This window comes from Cupressus sempervirens, chromosome 10 (assembly GCF_028749045.1).
Source record: "Cupressus sempervirens isolate cs-2001-9-10 chromosome 10, ASM2874904v1, whole genome shotgun sequence".
Taxonomy (NCBI): domain Eukaryota; kingdom Viridiplantae; phylum Streptophyta; class Pinopsida; order Cupressales; family Cupressaceae; genus Cupressus; species Cupressus sempervirens.
Genome location: NC_143127.1, coordinates 77,677,882 through 77,700,648, shown reverse-complemented (window position 1 = coordinate 77,700,648; position 22,767 = coordinate 77,677,882). Strand labels below are relative to the sequence as shown.

At 37.7% G+C, this 22,767-nt stretch overlaps 1 protein-coding gene across 3 annotated transcripts in view; it reads right to left on the bottom strand.

Annotated features, from left to right (window-relative positions):
* LIP2 (lipoyltransferase 2) overlaps positions 1-22,767 on the bottom strand; it is a 62,235-nt gene that overhangs the window by 19,775 nt on the left and 19,693 nt on the right. The window lies entirely within an intron of this gene.

The following is a 22,767-nucleotide window of genomic DNA, read 5'->3' as shown; positions in this document are numbered from 1 at the left end:
TTAGAGCCTTGATGGCACCATGGTGATCCAACGGGCAAGACACTTACAATACTGGAGAATTGTGCAAATATCAAAGTAACCTCCTCTTAGATCTTGAGTTGCAAGATTTGATCCACGATATGTTTCATCACTTATTGGTCACAAACAATAATAAGGTTTCAGTTGCTTTGGAGAGCTTTCAGATTTCATTCATTGAAGGGATGGAGGAAATAATCTAAACCTATAATATATATGCTATGAGTTGTTTGCAATCCAGCATGTGTTCCTTCTATTGCAGAATGTAGATTGATCAATAATTTATTCAAGCATAAGGATTGTGACGACAAGTTAAATTCTCATTCACACAACTGTGAGGAAGTTGGTGATGGAACAAGAGTGATGCACTACATGAGGAAAATGAAGGGCCACACGAGTATATGCAAGAATATGTTGCTACCCCTACAAGTGGAGAACACCTGAGCCTACATGACAAAATCAAGGTTGACAAAGATACTTGCATGGAGCTTGTCTAGAAGACAGCATTGTTCAATCCGCTACATGGAGAAGTAGAGACTACCAGTGATCCTTTTTATGGGCATGACTGAATGAAGATTTTGGATCAAAGCTCTGATGTCTTTTTAGATTGGCTTCCATGGGATTTGATGACTCTACGCATGACAATAGGAGCAACAAAAGCTTGATGGAGAGTTACTCTTCACTTTTATGGCGATAGTGTTGACTAATACAAATACAGTGGCACTGTCGACTAGCATGGTGGCAATGTCAACTAGTACGGGTACTGTAGCAGGTCGTCTGGCGTCATGGAAGCGTTGACTAGTATGGTGTAAGTGTCGACTGGCATGGTGGAAGTGGCAACCGGTATGGGCACATTGGTAGTGCCAATTCGCATCGTACTAGTGTTGATACTATGGAAGTGCTAATTGGCATATTAGCAATAACAACTGGAACGATGGCGGTACTACTAACTAGCACAATGCCAATGCCCACTAGTACGATAGCAGTGCCAAATGGTATAGTAGCAATGTTGACTAATACAATGGTAATGTCAATTAGCACTGTGGTAACGTTAGTTGGCACAATGGCAATGTTGACTAGTACAAAGGCAATATTGATTGGTACAATGACAGTGGTGGAGTGCAATGCATTCGGTGAAAGCGTTGGAGTCGTGCTAATGCAAGACAATCCTCATGGAAGCAGCAAGATTTACCGAGGTTATAAGATTCTAGAAGAGATTGATGAGCATGATGCCAGCAAAGCTTTGGATCGAAGCATGGATGTGTTTTATAATTGGCTTGTTTGGGATCTTGGTGACTTTGAATGTGGCAATGCATATATCAAAGTGGAGAAGTGAAAACTTGACAACAATTTACTTGTCTCACCTACATCCACTTGTGTGCATGCGATTGTGTTGTAGCATGGAAATTTCAACAGATATGGCTCTCAATGTTTGTGCTTGATTTGGGATCCTAGAGCTGAAGGCGTTTGGTCTGATGACAAATTACTTGAGGGGAAGCAATCTTTGAGTGGTAAGGATTTGTAATGTTCCCAATTTTGATAACGTATTTTAATTAATTGTCCCAAAATTTATATTATAATATAAATGGACTTTTTAATTAATTAATAAAGGGGGCCATTTTTATTTTATTTTCATAGGTGTTAGTCGTGTCAACACCTTTTCCAAACCCTCAGGAATTTCTCTAAAGGAGTATTTAATACCAGTCTGTGGGTTATTGTCGGTATGCAAATTTGGTAAGTTCTTTGTATCTGCGAATTCCTATTGGAGTTTTATTATCTGCCATTTTGGAGATGAAAGATCCTCCCTATTGGGTTTTGCAGGTTCAATGGGAGAACTCCTCACCCTATTCTACTCTTGGTCCAATCTTGTTCTATTAAACATCTAATTGGTGTAATTTGAATTAGTTACGAATTTCCTCTTGCATGTGCAAATCTTCATTTCCAACTGAGACCTATCTTCCTGTCATTAGTGATCTAATTCACAACTTGCATTTTGGTATCCAAGTACAAATAGTGTAGTATTCATTGTGTGGAATATCATCGTATGGTGGAATTAGGAGCTAGTAAGGGATGGTACAGAGGTGGTACAAAGTTAGTAAAAAGCTGGTACAAAGTTGCCTGGGCCTAGTATAAAGGTGGTATGGAAGTGGTTCAGAGCTAGTAGTGTACTAATATAGAGATAGTGTTGAGGTGGTAGAGTACTAGTATAAAAGTAGTATAAAGTTAGTACAGAGCTAGTACAGATGTAGTGTGAAAATATCGAGTTGTCGTTGAAGGTGAAGTAGTCGCACGGAGTTGGCATTGGTTATCATACAACTAGGGAGGCCTTTGGGACATTACATGAATCATCCAATTCCTTAAGCTGAACACAAATGCTCAAATTTCATTGGCCTATCGCAGCATGACTACCAATTGGGTCTAACTGCAAAGAACATGGCAACCTGATCAAAGTCACCATGATTTTACACACCAACTCAAGCATTTAAAAGTGAATAGATATCTAGAAAGTTGATTGTCGTGGAAATCTATTCAAGAAAGAATATTCCTCAAAAAATGCATAAGTGGCTCTATTAAGAAATTACGATCAGATTTAATACCTTTTATTTTATGTATATATGATTTATATAATGATTATTAATCAGAGATAATAATAATTAACTAGTAATCATAATGATTGAATAGAACAATTTATCTCTTGATCAAATCAATTCGACTAAAGCTACCACACTAACACTCCCTCTTAGCTTGGGAGGATTGTTTATAAGATCAAAACACTATTCTCTTGAGCAATGGAGATAGATATCATCCCAATATGATAATTTGGAAATTGGTGTGACTAATCATTTAGATGTTACCCTACAGTATCATCAGATGTATGATATATCCATGAATATCAACCATAAGATATTTGCCATACTTATGTTTTCTTTGGTATGTGCACTGTCATCAAGTCTCATGATGCCTACCAAGGAAAATCTATGCACATGGTGTCTCCAATTATACTACATCTCATAGTATACACCATGTCATATCTCAGTAATGTAACTTCAAAAGTTATATAAGAGATTGTAAGAATTTGCCTTAGGGCAAAATTCACCCAAGATCGTAGAACTCAACACAAGCACAACTGTAGACCAAAAATGGATATGATCAATTAATCAGAGTATGTCCTAATACATTGCTCTATTCAATATGTACAAACACACTAGGAGTGCCTATATATAAAAGCCTCTCAGGAAGCACCTAGAATGTCTCTAGAAAGAACCAGGAGATAAGATAAGCATCATGACAACTAAGCACATGCCTTATCGTCCATTCTAGATGACTGGATAAGAATGACAAGGTTGTAGACACCATGTGCTTAATTAATGTGCTAACTCCTATGTTGTAGACAACATGTGCATAAAAGAGGTGCGGACTCCTATGTTGTCAACATGACAACTCACAAGAGTGCACATACTCCTAGGTGACTAATAAATAAATAATAAAAATATGCATTAACCTAAGTAAACTTAAGTGTAAATAATAAATACTTATTTACACCAACAGAGATATATACTATCATGATCTCCATAAACATTAACCAAATGATATCCATCATGATAGAAGGTTAAACTATTGTTAAGATCATCACCTTACAATAGTAACCAAAATCAAACATCAATGAAAGATCATCACCTTTCATGGTGTTCCACATAATCATGTAGTAACTCATATGATAAAAAGAATATACACATATCTATCCTTTAATTAAAAATTTAACTGAGACTCAACCTTAGAAAATGTAATTACATTTTAATCATACCAAGTTTACCTCTGAAGTGATACATCTTTAATTTTGAGAGGGACGTGGTAAGAATGTAAGCAGTTTTCTTACTTGTGCTAATAAATCTCAGTTGTATGACATTTATTTCCACCATATCCCTGATATAATGGTAGGGGATCTCAATATGTTTTGATCTGTTATGAAACACTGGATTTACTGAAAGTTTTAAACAACTCTAATTGGCACAGTGTATAACACTGGGGCCCACGGATTGTCCAAACAATCCTACCAGTAATTTGCTCAACCATATTGCTTCTCGAGCTCCCATGTATTGTTAGGATTAACAAGACAGAAATAAGAATTACATGCAAATATACCCAATATCAAAAAATAATAAATCACACAGAAGAGAACACAAGACAAAGATTTAACGTGGTTCACCCAATCCCTGGGTTACGTCCACCAAACAGCAAGTCCAATATTCTTATTTTCCAGCGATTACAACCTGTAATCCCTTACATATCAATATCACTACAAGAACATATGATCCCATCACACACCATGAAAACTCTAACCCTAAGCCATTTTATACAAGCTTTTGCCACTTGCAAAATTAGGGCTAGATAATTTGACAAGTTAACCTAAAATACAAAAAACCCTTGACAAGTCAACCTTGCAAAATGGTTGACGAGTCAACTCAAAAATCCTCGACAAGTCAACCATAAATAAAAAATTATTGATCAGTCACCACATATCAACATGTATGTTGCAATTTACTCGACTTCCATAGAGCTATGTGCAACTAAAATTATATATGTTGAACTAGGTATCATGGTAGTAACTAACCTGAAACATCATCTTGAGGTACTTTTACGATCAACTGCACTGCCAACCCAATCTGAGTCTGAATATCCATGTAGACGTATATCAACATTATCATAATTTAATCCAAGTCCAATAGTTCCATGTAGATGCCTCATGATATGTTTTGTTGTTACATGATGCTTTTTCCTAGGTTCACACACGAACTGAATTAGAGCATTTGTAGCATAACAAATGCCTAGCTTGGTATTCACCAAATACATTAAGGATCCAATTATTTGTCGATAGAGAGTAGGATTGGGTAATTCCGACACAAAGGCTGCATCTTTTAACTTATCTTCTTACCATACTTCTAGTCCCATGAGATAATGCAGGAAACCCAGGTCCTTCTGATGGAACCTTAATTTTCACAAATTGGGGCTTCCATTTTAAATACTTTTCACATTGCTTTTCATCATCATTTTATCCTCTCTTATAGGAGTAGACCTAAAAAAAGCATATTACGATGAAGATCTTGAACATGCGTGCACAGTGGATATGATGGCAACCAGGATATCATGAACAAACTATGGATAGCAGGGATAGATGTTTCACCATTGCATTGGCTTCCATTTTCTAACTTGAATGCAGATAGAGGTTTACTTGATAAAGCTCCTATGTTTCCTATTCTAGAAACATGTCACACTAAAGACTATGTCCCTACTCTCTTAGATTCATTGGGTATGTCGTGGCTCAAATGACTTACCTCAGCATATGAGTGCATTGTAATAGAGCTGAAGGTTCACAGAGAATCAATCCGATTGAAGTGATCAGAAGAGTCTTTTCCACACGAACTAGAGACTGTGCCTCTCATTCCGCGTCTTTCATATTCCACCTATAATACAATACACTAAAAAGTAGAGGATATGACGACCTACAGCACCTAACTAACAAGCCACTTCTCAAGAACATTACTTCTTTTTTGGCAGCCATCCAATCTTCAATGTATAGCAATACAAATTGATCTATATGGAAGCCATAAAAAGCACAAGCACAATGGAAAGTAAAAGGGGAAGTCAAAGTTACATAAGTTGAATCCAGTACTGAATATGGTGTCACGAATCACTATGGTATCACGCTAATCTATTATGCAGGCCGTGGACATGGCCCCAGATGTCAAGAATAGGTTCTTTCAAGAACCATGGTCTTGCAATGAACAGACTTGCAGATGTTTGGAGGTCATAAAGGAAGTAATAACAATAGCCAATACCAAATATTGAGGGATTGACAAGAGCATGTAAAGATGGTATTGGTTCTGAAGACAAAACTTCCGATGTCAAAGAAAAGGAGAGTGCTAGAGTATGAACGGTAATAGAGAATCGGGTCCATACAAACAAATTAAAAATTATGTCCGAACATGAATTCCGGAGCCTTGTCAAAAATAAAGGAAATTCATGTGTCTGCGTGTAGTAAAAAGGAATACGGGCATGCTATGTTTCCATATTCTATACGCGACTTCTGCTGGTTAAGAAGATGATACCGGTGATGGATTTGAGGCGATGTCTCTCCCAGGCAATCTTTGACGAGAAAATACATACATTTGTGCGATTCTAGAAACCTTTCTCTTCGACATTGATATTATTCGGAAATACAGTGTGCCCACATTTTAGTGATATACTATTCTTCCAAAAGGTCCGCTTCAGGGGGAAAATGTTTTAATTTATTATCCCCGATAATAATCAAGTAAAATAACAATAACAATAAAGGAATGTGATTAATTAAAAGAAAAGCAACATGGCTTTTCATTTTGAAAAGTCACAATTTCAAACTTAAAAGATATATATAGGAGTTGTAGGATATGAGAAGGGGATATATTAAAAAAAAAAAAAAAAAAAAAGATTCGAACATTCACATCCATATTCTCAGAAGACATATCCGAACATTTTTTATTCTCTGAGGAAAAATTATTTTATGTTTATTTATTGTATGGAGGTATAAGGAGCTGATTATGACTTTGTAATAAAAATTCTATTATTTCATTTCAATAATAAAATAAAATGTTCTTTGTTTATTATTAAAGGTGTGAAGATTTAAACTACAGGTGAATCATCCTTTGTAATTATTTTTTTTGGAATTCTGTTTACAATTTAAATGTCAAACAAGTGGACATGGTCATTTCGCATTTTAAATTGGATCATTACAGATATTGTGAAATATCAGATCATTTTCGTATTTGTATCCAGTTTGTCTCTCTGCCAGAGGAGTTAAAATTCAATCTGGACTAATTTAAGATTGCATAATATTTGATTTGTCGCATCTCGATTATTTAATTGTTGGTAGTAAAGTGTGTAAAGCATTATATAAAGTTGTACATGATAATTCATTGATGTTGACTCTAATGCCCAGATGAGCAGAGGCACTAGTCTTTCTATTATTGAAGTCAAAAAATCTATATGTTCCTTCTACAAGCAACATATCCATTATCCATTTTTAGAATCTTATACAAAACATTCTACTATTATCCAACATCCAATTTTCATTATGATCGAGTTCGAGGACCTTGCCAGCCAAAGAACTCCAGAAGCTTAAATTTGCTATAGAAAAGCCTTAAACCAGACATTCAGCACTTGAGAAGAAGGTCTACCAGCCTAGGTGTAGCGGAACTTGAAGTGCAAGGGAATCGAGAGGTATTCCCATTCATTGGCCAGAACTGATTGAGAAGTTCTATCGGAGAAGTGGCAGGCTCTTGGATTTCTAATCTGGGGTTTTGAGAACCAACACCTTCGTATCAAATTCAAAAGCAAGATCTTGTTTGCATTTCATAATGAAATGATCACCTGTCATTGGTAAATCATCACCATAAAGAACAAGGATCAATATATCACCATTTGTTACCTTGAAATAGAGGTAAGGATCTGCTTCATTTTTGGAGATACCCAACTTGGTAAGATAATTGTCTATCCTTTCATACCAGGTTCTAGGGGCTTGTTTGAGGCCATAGAGAGCCTTCTTCAATCTGAAGGAAGTGCTATCATGAATAATAAAGCCTTTAGGTTGCTCTAGAAACACTTCCACTACTATAATACCATTCAGAAATGCAATCTTTACATCCATCTGGTATATCTTCCATCCTTTTGAGGCAGTGATAGCAATTATAGTCTTTACTGAAGTGCACCTAGCAACGAGGGCACATGTTTCTTCGTAATCAATTCATGCCTTTGGGAGAAGCCTCTGGCAACAAATCTAGCAATGTATTTTTCAATACTTCCATCTATTATGTGTTTGATTTTAAATAGCCATTTGGATGAGACAACTGATTTTCCTTTGCGCTTGGCCACAATGTCCCAAACATCGTTCTTTAGAATGGATTGACTCTTTAATCATGGCATCCTTCCAAACTTAATGTTTTAGTGCTTCTTCAGTATTTGAAGGCTTAGACCTAATAAGTTTGCTCATTAGAGTGACATAATTTGTGTGACTTCTTGCTTTCTCTAAATTTGCCTTTGTGTAAAATAATTTTCTGCTTCTTTAAGAACTTTCCTTGCCCAAAGTGGTCTTTTTCTATTATTAGCAGGCTCAAGAGGTTAGGGAGTAGAGTTCATAGGTTCATTATTTTCTATAAGTATCTCCCTTTGAAGTCAAGTGTCAGGATCCTTTTCAATTTCTTGAGGTGACTCATCATTTGTCTCACTAATGTTTTTAGATGTTTTGAATGTTGTCCTCTTCAAAGGTTACATCTCTGCTTAATTTGATTATTTTTTCAGCAGGGACATACATCTTGTAAGCCTTAGAGGATTCACTATATCCAACAAATATCCCTTTCTTTCTTGATTGTTCTTGTTTTGATCTTGTCTCCTTAGGAATGTGAATATAGACTAGGCAACCAAATATTCTTAAGTGACTTAAGTCATGCTTCTTTCTAGAAAAAGCTTCTTCAGGAGTTATGTTGTCAAGACTAGAGTGAGAACATCTATTTTGAATGTAAAATCCAGTGTTAGGCTTCTGCCCAAAATGAGGTATGAAGGATCTGATCATGCATCATAGCTTTAGCAGCTTCTACTATGGTCATGTTCTTCCTTTCTGCTATCCCATTTAGTTGAAGATTATATGAAACACTATAGTCCCTCTTAATCCCAGTAATAAAAATTAAGGTTTCGGAGATATACTATATTTAGTTTGTTCTTTATTATCGCGATGACTCCTACTGAACTCCCATGTACAACTAGTCTTGAATGCCATTCCTACAACCTTGCATGCGCTCTGGATTTGGATCATGGCTCCATCGAGCGTCACCCTTGTTTTTTGTGTGCATCTGCAGTGTTTTCCTAGTTTGGCGTTCATCCATTTCGTTGGTGCCCTTGTTTCCATGCATGTACATTTGCAATGTTCCTGGTCTCGTGTTCATCCTTGTCACAGGTGTTTGTTCTCCTTTGGCAGTGGCTCTTTTTGTGCTTGTTTGCTGGTCTCTTTCCCGCATGTTGATTGTGTGCTCTACTCGACAAACCCCCGCATTTCTGTTTTCCTCTACTACACTCTCACACAAAGCATGTGTTGGTTGTTTGCTTGACTTACTAACCCCTGCATTTTTCCTCTGCTGCACTCTCACGTTAGTTGTTGCGTGTACTCCTTCACCTATTCTTTTAGCTATTGTTTACAACAGTGAATAACAAATTTTGGAAATCAGTTGGGTTTATTTGCAATTTCCACTATTCAAATCACCTTCTTGGTCGTTACTAATTCTGTTGCGGGTGTCGTTTATACTAGAGTTTGTTTGAGTACTTACCTGCAGTTCCAAGTGTGCTATTGTATTTGTGTGCGTTTTAGAGGGCTGCTCTTGTTACTATTATTATAGAACCTATATGTTGCATGCTTATGTGGTTTTGTAGTAACTCTGTTGTTGTTTATTTTTATTACTTCCGTCTAGCATCTCCGACACTCTTTGTGACCCAATGGGAAGTTCGGAGGCAATGGTTGGCTCTGTCTCGATGCTCTCTACGGCTGCTATTCCCACACCCTCTTTAACATACCAGAGACTGTATGATAGAATGCTAAAATTGGAAGCAGAAAATCATTGCTTGAGAGATACTATCTGTGAAATCTCAAAGACCATTGCAGCTATCAAATTGCAAGTTGAATCCAACTCATCTGCCATCTCCAATTCCTCGGCCACTCTCCTCTCCGAAACATCGGACATCAAAAAACACTTTGACACAGTCATTGTGCACTTAGGAGACCTTGACACCTTTAAAAAATAACAGTATGATCTTGTGACCAAGCACACTTCCCTTCTATCTAAAACTGAGGAGAAGGCCAAATCTTGGGCCTCTATTTGCACCAATCCCAATTCTTCTCCCTTAGTGGGTGTTGAGAAGATTGTACTGGGACAGATTCGAGAAGCATTGGAGGTGTGCCCATGAGCTTAACCTCAGAGTTTAGGGCCTGTCTACTGTCACTATAGACCCTATGACAATTAGATAGTGCTTTCGTGTTGACCAGCTTGGCATTTTTTATATCACTTTAGACAGGGGTTGGGTGGGACAAAATGGTACCCTTTTCTACGATTCCTGTCACTTTTCGATAGGTTAAGGGTCCTTAGATCGAAGACGAAGTTATTCCCTCTTCGACGATCTTTTTAGATGAGGACCTCACTAAAGCACAAGTTGCCAAGCTGTGACACTCGAGGGGTTTGGTTGTGGAGGCAAGGCGTGCTAGTATGTGGACTGTGATCCAAAACCTCAGAGCTATTATTCAGGACTCCCCTCCTAGCAGATGGGAAAAGCGACAGACTCTTCATGCCAAATGAGGATCTCACTAGCAATCACATGGTGGAGAAACTTTCTCCGATTCTCTCAATGTCAACTGTTGGAATGGTAATGGTACTCTTTAGTCATTACCTAACCTATTTTTGAATGCGATGGGTTCAACAAATATTTTGGTTGTCACAGAGACTTTTGAGAATCTAGTCCGCCCTCTTCCAGTGTTTGTTGGGTACCAATGGCTTTCTATCTGTAGGGAAGAGGTTTGTGCATCCGGCAGTGCTTGTGGTTCCAGTGGTGTGGCTTGTTTGATCAGAGACGACCTCTTCAGTGTCACTACTATTGTCCACTCTGACACCTCTGCCAGATTTATGTGGATCCAAATCAGCCACACTGATCACCGTCTCAGAGACATCTTCATAGTTGTTTGTTATTCCCTACTGGCCACCTCTCTGTATGCCATCCATAGTCTTGTGGATAGAAATCCCTTCTCCGATTTGCACGAGTGCATCTCAAAGGACATATCATTTTAGGGGACTTCAATGCACGGACCAGAGATCTTCAGACTCCTCTACATGACTATACTTCAGAGGGAGACTGATCTAACCAGTATGGGTTTTCAGCACCACTCTCTGGACTGCCTTAGGCCCCTTTCTTGTTACAATCGTCATCTCCTCCAGTTCTATGAGTCTTCAGACTGTTGATCCTAAATAGCCTCCCTTACTTCCCGAGCTCGAGGACTTTCACTTGTTGCCCTCATTATGGAGGTGCGAGTGTGGTCAACTACGTCCTCACACCTGCCTCTGTTATTCCCTCCATTAGCCGCTTCACCGCCCCGCTTTGGCTTACCACTCCATTCTCAACCTTGTTGCCCGCTTCACCCCTCTGTCTTCACCCCGGCTCCACCCCCTGCTCTCACCCTTGAGCCCCCGTACCACCTTTTGTTTCTCTGAATGTGATTGCTACCTCTTCGCCTTCCACCTCAAAAGCCTTCTCCCCCCCCGACCGCTTCACTAATTCCTCTCAAGGTTTGTCCTTATTTGACTTGGTGGTTACTAGTATCCAGGAGTCCGCCCTCCTCTCCATCCTTCACCACACCTCCCCCCCTAGGCCACATTAGTCGTAAATCCTATCCCATGAACCTTTGGTATGATGTTGAACGTAAATCCTTCCACCGCTCCCTGTGTGCTTCCTTTGTTGCTCATTCCCCCTCTTATACTCAGTTGCGCTCTTTGTACCACTGCCTTCTACGTCACAAGAAGCGGTTGCTCGTGGCTTCGCAATGTAGATTACTCTACAATATGCTTGCTTGTGACCCGATATCTTTTTGGCGTACCTTGTTCCTCCACCACCCTCCACTGTCTTCCACTCTCGACTGGCACTCTCTAGTTTCCCGTGCCTCCACTCTTTATGATATCCCTAGCTAGCAGCCCATTCATCTGATTCTTTTCTCTTTAACAGAGTGGTGTGCATTGGGTTTCTTAATTCTTGGTCGAGACACGTGATATACCTGATTTACATGTCCGGGTTGGTATCAAACCTCAACAACTATAGGACCATCAAAATTGGGCATACCTTTGTGGAGCTTTATGCCACAATCCTGAACATTGCTCTTACCAAACAACTTGACAAGAGACAGTGTCGTGCTAGAAGGCAAGCGGGGTTCTATACTGATTACCAGAATATGGATTACATTTCGACTTTGTGGGCTATAATTGAGGAGGCTTGGCATCGTGCTGCAAAAGTCTATTGTAGTTTTGTAGGCTTTCGTAAGGCTTTTGAATCCGTACCTCGGGGGACCCTTTTCCAAAGACTCAGAGACATTAGTATTTCAAATATTCTTGTGACAGCGATTATGAGACTCTATGAGACTGTGGTTGGCAGATTTACAACACCTAAGGGCTACTCTGTTCCGATTCAAAACACCGTCGAAGTGAAGCAAGCCTGCCCTCTCTCCCCTACGTTATTTGATATCTATATTGATGAACTCGAGGCCTTTCTCCGTGAGGCTTCACTCCCCAATGATGCCTGCTACTTGCACCAAGTTCTGATCTCCATTCTTCTGTTCGCCGATGATGTGATTCTTCTTGCATCCTCTCTAGAGGGGCTCCAGAGGCTTATTGATGCACTAGCCTCTTTCTACGACCAGCATCAGCTGGTGGTGAACTTGAACATGTTGAATGTATAGCATCAGTCGGATATTTGGACTAGTTAGTGCTCAGAATATATATATATATATATATATATATATATATATATATATATATGTTTGTATATCAGTATCAAATGATTATTCAGATGGTTCAATCTGATCTTGGTAGTGTTTGACCCAAGATGCAAGACGATCAAATTGTGTAACTGTCACATTCGATCTACACATAATCATGACTAAAGATTGTGTACAATCTGTGAATATATTGCTATCGTAGGCAATGGAAATCAGGCTCATTTTGTATGCCATCAGCGATCATGATTATGATAGCTTTGTTAATTATGTTTTGGAAAGGGATGCCTTATGTAAAGAGATGGCTCTACGTGTCCCTCGGACAAGGGACACGTAGAGCCATATTTCTACATGAGACTGCCCATTCAACATGTATATATATTGAGTGTTGTGGGTCGCTAGAAACATATAATACACATATTATTACTAGCGATCTGCATATGATATACCTGCAATAAACAAAGAACAATATCAGTATTATCCATTGCTTAGTTTGAACACAAGAGTAATAGATCAGAATAATCTTGACGCACTACATACTTCAGCCATTGTACTATTGCTGAATAGAAGGTTGTGTAAGAGTACTTATTCACAGTAAATCAGACCACTGAATCAGAGGTTAAACTCTACCTATATTCATTTCCTTACATGGTATCAAAGCTTGGCTGGTAGAACAAGCTTTATTCGACTGCTGCTGATTCAATAGCACTGAAATATTTCTTTTCTATAACAACCATGGTAAACAATATAAGAGTTGAGGATAGACTGGAAAGGGCCTCTAACTTCATTTCATGTAAAATTTTAATCACAGCAATACTTCAAGAACTTGAATTGGAGTCATTTTATAGAGGAAAACAAGGAATTACCTAAAGATGAATCAGAATTGATAACTTGGTAAAGACGGAATAATAAGGCCAAGAAAATTATCATTGATGGAGTTAAAGATCATATTCTTCCATCAATAGCAAAACTTACAACCACTTATGATGTGTTCAAAACTATTCAAGACACATTTGATATAAACAATGAAAGCAGATTGCTTACATTAAAACAACTCCTAAGCATCAAGATGGACGAAGGAGATACAATCACCTCCTACTTCTCCAAAATTTCTGAATTAAGAGATCAACTCTCTACCATTGGAAACAATGTTGAAGATGTCAAATTATCTCTAATAGCTCTTACAGGACTACCAATATCATGGGAATCATTTATTCAATGCATCAGTCCTCATCTATACCCAAATTTGATCAACTCAAAAATGAATGTACCAAAGAAGAGGCTCAATTAATCTCAAGAGGTATCATGTCTAACAAAGAAGAAGAGATTCAAGCATTGCATATAAATTCAAGCAATAAAAAGGGAAAATTCAAAATGAAGAGATGGAAGAAAACCTATAAGAAAAGAGACCTGTCAAAAGTTCAATGTTATAAATGTGACAAGTTTGGACATACTCACATGCGTTGTCCAGAAATGAAGAAAAATCATGTCAACATGGCCGAAGTCAAGGAAGTAGAAGACAAGAATGAAAAATATTCATTATTCTACCTTGCCCCATCTAGGGAGATAAACTCCAATAAAACCACTTGGATAGTTGACAGTGGAGCTTCCATACATATAACCAGATTTAGAGATAAATTTGAGACTCTTGAAGAGTATTCAACTGAAGTAGTGAAATAGGCAACAACTCCACTTACCCTATGAAAGGAATTGAGACCTGTTCAGTACAACTAAGTACCGGAGCTAATTTGTACCTAAAAGATGTCCTATTTGTTCGTGGAATCAAAAGAAATATTATCTCTATATCCAGTCTAGCAGATCAAGGATATCGAATTTCTTTTCAAGAAAACAAAGTGTTGTGCTGGACAAAGAATTCAAACATTAAAAATGTTATTTCTATTGGAGTTAGAGAAGGAAGTTTTATACAAACTTTGTAATTCCACAAACCTAGCACTACATCATGAAACTGGAAAGACAAATGAGATCTGGCATAGGAGACTAGGTAATTTAAGCTTTAGAGCATTACCTTCTATAGAGAAAATTGTAAAAGGTCTACCCAACCTTAAGCTTGAACATGAAGGAATATATAAAGGATGTGCATTAGGAAAGAACCCTAAAACTCCTTTCCATTCCAGTGAACATAAATCTAAGAGGATTCTTGAATTCATTCATACTGACCTATGTGGACCCATGTCAGTACCTTCATTGGGAGGATTTTCATACTACATCATCTTTGTAGATGACTTCTAGGAAAACCTAGATATATTTTCTTAAATTAAAAGATTCAAATGAGGTCCTCAAATTTAAAGAATTCAAAGCTTTAGTTGAAAACCAAACTAAGATCAAAATTTTAAGATTTGATAATGGAGGAGAATATATCTCCGAGAACTTAAAAGATTTTTGTATATATCTATTGGGATTAAGAGGGAGTCTATTGTACCATATAACCCTCAACAGAATGGGGTAGCAAAAAGAAAAAAAAAAGAAAAAAAAAACTACCATTGAAGCAACTAAAGCAATGATGCATGATCAAAAACTACATACATCATTTTGGGCTGAAGCATCTAATATTGTTGTATATATTCAAAACAGATGTCCTCATGCAATTCTGGAAAACATAACTCCTAAAGAAGTTTTCTCAGGAAACAAACTTGACCTAAGTCATCTTCAAATCTTTGGTTATCCAATATATATCCACATTCCTAAGGAGAAAAGAACTAAACTAGAGCCATCTAGGAAGAAAGGCATATTCATTGGCTATAGTGATTCTTCTAAAGCCTATAGAGTATATGTGCTAAGATCAAGAACAATTGAAATCAGTAGAGATGTCAAGTTTGAGGAAGACACTGCATTCAAAACTTCTAAAGATATAGAAGAACCTAATGATGATTCCATTCCTGAAAATGATGAAAGTTCTATGATTGAGAGGGAGAGTGGCATAGAAGATAATGGACCCACTGCATCTAATCCTGAAGAAAATTCAAATCCACTTAAAAAGAAAAGACCTTTATGGGCAAGAAAAATGTTTGAAGAAAACAATGTGGTACTTGATGAAGTACTTAGAGAAATCAAGAGGACAAGAAATCATTCATGTTATGTTACTCACATAAATGAATCCACAAAGTCTGAACCTTCTGATGTTGAAGAAGCTCTAAAACCTCAAGCCTGGAAAGATGCCATGATTGAGGAATATCAATCTATTATAAAAAACAATATTTGGGATATTGTGCCAAGACCCAAAGACAAATTTGTTGTCTCCTTAAGATCATTATTCAAAATCAAGCAGGCACCTGATGGCAGTATTGAGAAACACAAAGCCAAATTTATGGCCAAAGGGTTCTCACAAAAGGAAGGGATCGACTACTATGAAACATTTCTCCAATTGCTCGGTACACATCTGTCAGAACTATACTTGCAATAATTACATCCAAAGGTTGGAAGGTATATCAGATGGATGTAAAGACGGCATTCATGAATGGAGTTATTAATGAAGAAGGATACTTGGAACAGCCAAAAGGGTTTGTTATCCACAAGAAAAAGTCACATGTATACAAACTGAAGAAAGCCCTTTATGGTCTTAAACAAGCACCCCGAGCCTAGTATGAAAGAATAGATAGCTACCTTACCAAACTAAGGTATTCAAGAAATGAAGCAAACCCCAATATATACTTTAGGAGATAAGAGGGAGACATGTTAATACTAGCTGTCTATGTTGATTATCTTCTGATTATAGGTGAAGACCATCTCATTATCAAATGTAAGCAAGACCTCGTAGCTGAATTTAAAATGAAAGATTTAGGGCTTCTACACTAGTTCTTGGGATTAGAAGTAAGACAAAAGAGAGAATACATTTTCCTAAATCAAGGGAAATATACCACTGACATATTGAATAGATTTGGCATGATGGACTGCAAACCACTATCCATACCTATGGAGACAAATCTTCATATGGAGACAAATCTTCATAAACTCAAAACTGAAGCACATGAGTTTGAGGTTGTTGATCCTACATATTATAGACAAATAATCGGATCATTAATGTACTTAGTGAACACTCGTCTAGATATTTGTTATGTCACAAATGCACTAAGTCAGTTTATGTGTGAACCTAAGAAGATTCACCTCGTGACAGCAAAACACATCTTGAGGTACTTACGAGGCACTATTGGACTTGGGCTGAAATATGAAAGAGTTGAGTTACAGCTTCATGGATATTTAGGTTCTTATTGGGTTGGATGTTCGACTGATCGGAAGAGCACTACAGGAAGTGTTTTAGCCTTGGTTCTACAATGATATCCTAGTTTAGCAAGAAGCAATCGTCTATTGCTCTAAGTTCCATTGAAGCAGAATACATAGCCACATCCATGGCAACTTGAGAAGCAGTCTGGTTAAGGAATGTACTAGTTGGGCTATTTGGAAAGCCTCTAAAACCTACAATCGTTCATTGTGATAGTCAAAGTTGCATCAAACTCTTAGTGAATCTAGTCTTCCACACAAGATCGAAACATATAGAGATACCTATTTACTACATCAGAGATATGGTGGATAGAGGTGTTATCGAGTCGAAATACATCAGCACTGAAGAACAATCTGCCGACATATTTACCAAACCTCTTGCTAAGGTGAAAGTAAATTACTTTAGAGTAAAACTTGGTATGGTAACATTGTGATTGTTATTGTAAACTCCTGAGACTAACAATCTCAGTTTATTTTGTGTGTGTGTATATATGTATATATATATATATATATATGTGTGTGTGTGTGTGTGTATATATATATATATATATATATATATATATATATATATATATATATATATATATATCTATGTGTGTGTGTGTATTTTCTCTTGAATTTAGAGTTACTATTGTGCATATGTCTATTTGTGGAAAGATGACGATCATCATTTTATGAGATGTTAGGTTTCTATTGTAAGGTGACGACCTCAACAATAGATTAACCTGTTATCATAAACTTCATTATATTGTTGTCCCGGAATGTGCCGGATCATGTGATAGCAAAGATATCATGATTGATTTTTTTTTTAATTATTTTTTTGTCCCAAAATGAGCTGGAGGTCATGATATCATGTGTGTTGATTTTTGTCATATTATTGATTATGGGCTATGCCAAAAACTATGACAGTAAAATCGTGATAGTCTACATCAGTCCTAAAATGGGCTAGAGATAACGATTCTACCAAATTCTATCAAAGTTGTCTAATAGACTATACTTAGTATTGTCCTGGAATGTGTCGGAGATCAAATGATTAACATCCTTCTAGGATGTCTGTGTTGATAAGCATCTTGTTGATAAGATTGATAAGAATCTGAGACCACCATCTTGTGAGATAATCATATCCTCCCTCGCTAAGAGGGAGTGTTGCATGTATAGCATTAGTTGGATATTTTGACTAGTTAGTGCTCAGAATACATATGTTTGCATATCAATATATATACATATGTTTGCATATCAATATTAGATGATTATTCAAATGGTTCAATCTGATCTTGGTAGTGTTTGACCCAAGATTCAAGGTGGTCAAATTGTGTAACTATCACATTCGATTTGCACATAATCATGACTAAAGATCGTGTACGATCTGTGAATATCCTTGTGAATATATTGCTATCGTGGGCAATGGAAATCGGGCTCATTTTGCATGCCATCAGCAATCATGATTATGATAACAACTTTGTTAATTATGTTTTGGAAAGGGATGTTTCATGTAAAGACATGGCTCTACGTGTCCAAGGGACACTCATGTCTCTACATTTGACTGCCCATTCAACATGTATATATATATATATCAATACACACATATTATTACTAGCAATCTTCATATGATATACCTGCAATAAACAAAGAACAATATCAGTATTATCTCTTGCTAAGTTTGAAGACAAGAGTAATAGATCAGAATAATCTTGAAGCACTACATACTTCAGCCACTGTACTATTGTTGAATAGAAAGTTGTGTAAGAGTACTTATTCACAGTAAATCAGACCATTGAATCAGAAGTTAAACTCTACCTAGGTTCATTTCCTTAACAGAACAAGACTCGGGTTATGGTCTTCAATTGTTTGAAGAATTCACATTTTCACTTCAGCTTCCAGGGTCAGCAAATTGAGATTGTCTCTTCATACACTTATCTCGGGGTTAATTTCTCTCTTCCCCGCTTCAGCATGAGGCCCGCCCACCTGCCTAGAGTGGCCAAGGGTATGGGCTCCCTTGCCCTTCTGGAGAGATAGTACTTCCGATATCACTTGTCGGGCACTAAGTCCAAGCTATCCCTCTTGGACTCTTTGGTCAAACCTACTGTTTTATATGGTTCAGTGATTTGGGGGCCCTCTCTTTTGGATTCAGATTGGGCCTCGATTGAGCAGGTGCAGACCATTTTACTTTGTTGGATCATCCATTGTCGCTGATAAACTCCACACAATATTGTTCTAGCCAAGTTCGAGGCTCACCGTTTCCGGCTTAACACCATCTTTGATTTGATCTGGTTCATTCACCGCCTCAGGGGCTCTGCAGACTCTACGGAGGGCTGCCACAGATACTCCTACATTGCTTGTTGCTCCTCAGTGGGTATCGCCAGCTCTATGGGGGAGACAAGGGCTCACTGTTGGTATACCGAGGCCACTACCTTATTGAGCTTGATCGGCATTGACATTGATCGTCTTCTGCCTTACCATTTCTCTTTAGATGCTCCCATCCATCTCCTCCCCTCACAGCAGGGGTTGAATGGGCACGTCAAAGTTGACATTTATAGACAGTACATCTCCATGTCCGAAATTTTCCCTCCAGGGGGTTTGCGTCCGCGAATGGCCTTCTACTTTGAACACTTTTTGGAGACCCATGATGGGATTATTGTATGTCCCTTTTACTTGAGCCGACGTTGGTGTCACACCCTCCGCATCTCTCTGGGCTCATTTAGCGTCGGCTCTCACTGGCTTCGATGCCAGACTGATCATCACCTGACTAGAGAAAACCAGATTTGCCGCCTTTGCACTTTATCCGAGACGGAGACTAAGATCCATTTCTTCTTCAGGTGCCCCATCTATTATGAGATCAGAGGAAGGTTCCACTACTTATTTAGAAACTGCAGATCTCTCTCGGCTTTTTGCAATTATTCCGACCAGTGGTGTTTAGCTCTTTATCTCCAAGAGACCTCCTAGGTTTGGTACCACACTTTACAACTCATGTCTGCTCTGAGCCAAGCCTCCGATCAACTCATTACCTCTTTCTTTCCACCCATGCCCCCTTCCAGGGGTATGAAGCGGCTGCCTACTACACCCGTCTCCGGGCACACCAAATCGATCAAAACTCATCACAGATTTCTCAGACAACGACACCCTATCTCCAACGTTTCTCAAAGACAGGCTCAGACCCTTGCTTGTCCTGGGCCTTACCCTTCAGTGTTGGATTTCTTTGTACCGAGAAAGGATATTTAGTCCTTCTCTCATATGTTGTTGTTTCCCTTTATTTGATTTCTTGTTTGTTCTTTCCTAGACGCCGTTTGGGGCTCCTGTCGGGTTGCTCATTTCTGCGTTATTGTATCTTTCAATCCTTTAGACCCTTGTTGGTCTCTTGTTGGACATCAATATCATTATCTTATCTTATCTTATCTCCCCCATTATCTGACCTTAGAATTTTGATTCTTTTTCCAATCATATTTACAACTAAGGCTATAATTTCTTTTTATTTGCTAGTACTTCATTTCATTCTTTAAGTTTTACAAAATAAATCCAACTATTACTAGAGTGATCATCAACAAAAATAACATATTATAGAAATCCTCCTAAAGAGGGTACTGTCATTGGTCCACATAAATTAGTGTGAATAAGTTAAAGTACATTTTTAGATTTTTGTTCACTCTAATTAAATGCCCTTTAGAATTCTTACCTAATGCACAACCTTTACATATTCCATCTTGTTCAAGGTTTAATTTAGGTAAGTCTTATAACAAGTTTTCCTATGGGAGGTAGGGCATGGAAGTGAAGATGTCCTAACCTTCTATGCAACATTACATTTGTAGTGGAAACATCATGGGTCAAGGCTTGGTTTTGAGTATTGCATAATTTATACAAACATCCATCACGAGCTCCAATTGTATATGCATCCTTCATGTTAGAGTTCTAGGCCAGGTAAGGACTTTCCCATCCAAGGTTGATACAATACCCATTCTCTTCAAGAGCTAAGATGGATCTAGGTTTCTTTTGATTACTAGCACAAATAGCACTCTTGTTAGTTGTAGAGAAACTCGGGATTTTAATTGGATTGTGCATGTCCCAATTCCTTTCATAGGGTATGTGGAATTATCTCCGATCATGACTTATTCATTTGAATTTTCTTCAAGCCTATCCAGTTGTTTTCTGAATCTAGTTATATGACAGGATGCTCCATTGTCTTTGACCCTAGTATTTCTATTGGTCATTAATTAACTTGATAATGCTGCATAAAATATCATTCTTTATGTGTCCTTGACTTTTGCAAAGAAGGCTTGATTCTTGAGTCTTTTCGGCCATTTTACCACAAGATGTCCATACTTGTCACATCTATAGCGTTGTAACTTACACATATCCTTCTTTCTTTTGAATGAGTGTTTATTGTTGTCTTTTCCCCTCTTTCGTTTGAAGTTTCCTTTCTAATTGTGTGAGTTTGTCTTCAATACTTGAATCTCTTCAATAGATTTATTTATTATGATTCCTATGGAGATTAGTCTCAACTCTTCTTGAATACACTCAGTTTTCAATTGGTTGAATTTCGGAAATTTGGATTAGGCACTTATCCCTTGTATAAATGATTCTCCTGATGTGGGAAGTTTGTTTAGAGCCAACATTGTTAATTCTTTATTGTCAATTATCTGTCCAATTGCAGATAATCGGTCGCTTAATGCAGTTATTCTTATAAAGTACAATGTAATAGTTCCACCATTATTCATTTTTGTATGGTGTACTTGTTGCTTTAGTGCAAGGGCTCGACTAGTATTGTTTATCTGATACATGTTTTCTAAGAAGGTGAACATGGCATAAGCAATCTCTAATTTTGATATAACAGGAACTATATCAAGGTTGACCCTTTACTGAGTCCACTGGGATCTTCATAGCTTATTTGTTATTCTTTTGCCATTGAGTTTTCTCAGTTTCATCATCCAGAATAGGTATAGTATTTTTTGTAAATATGTCTAAGTCTAGTTCTCATTCTCTTTGATCGTGTTTTAGATTTTTGAGGTTGTATTTGCTCTTCTATTTATTTCCAACCTGGATTTGATACCATGTTAAGAAAATAGGATCAAATTTAATACCTTTTATTTTATGTATACATGAATTATCTAATGATTATTTATCAGAAATAATAATGATTAACTAATAATCATAATGAGTAAAACAATTTATCTCTTGATCAAATCAATCTTAGTGAAACTACAACATTAATAGGGTTCTATCAAAACAAGGGTGTCCAGAGGGATACGTGGCAGCCGGTCGGAACTTGGGGAGGTTGCATCCTCTGAGGAGTGGCTAGAAACTCCGATGGGTTGACATTTGTCAACCAACATTAGGGTTGCGGAGGTGGTGATTTGCTCCTAAGTGATCAAAACACAAAAGGTGGTTATGGGTGTTCAGATGTAGTAGGGATCTACACATCCACAACTACTTTCCTTCAACTACACTACATTAAGTTGAAGGGAAAGGACATGTGGAAATGGAAAATGGAGAATTCAAAGATGTTCTCTACGTTCCTAACCTTAGCTCCAATCTCCTCTCAATTTACCAAATCACTCACCTTGGAGATGGTCACAAAGTTGAGTTCCTTCCAGATTCAATGATGGTGCGCAGTCTTAGAGAAGATTCATTGGTTGCAGTGGGGAAAGTCAATCATGACAAGAGACTTTATTCATTCTCCCATTTTGTGCCTAAGTCTCCTTCTCAAGCCTTGTTGACTCACTCACATCCACAAACCAAATTTTGGCATGAGCGATTTGGTCATCTTGACTTCCACTATCTTCAACAACTTTGCTCCAAACACATGGTCAAAGGTCTACCTAACATCAACTTTTCTAAGGGTGAATGTTCATCATGTTCAGTGGATATGCATCTCGAGAAGAAGTATGATAAAGGCAAGTCTTCTAGAGCACCGGTTGTTCTCCAGTTGGTTCACATGGTACTAGCAAGACCTTTTGCAGTGACATCATTCAGCCAAG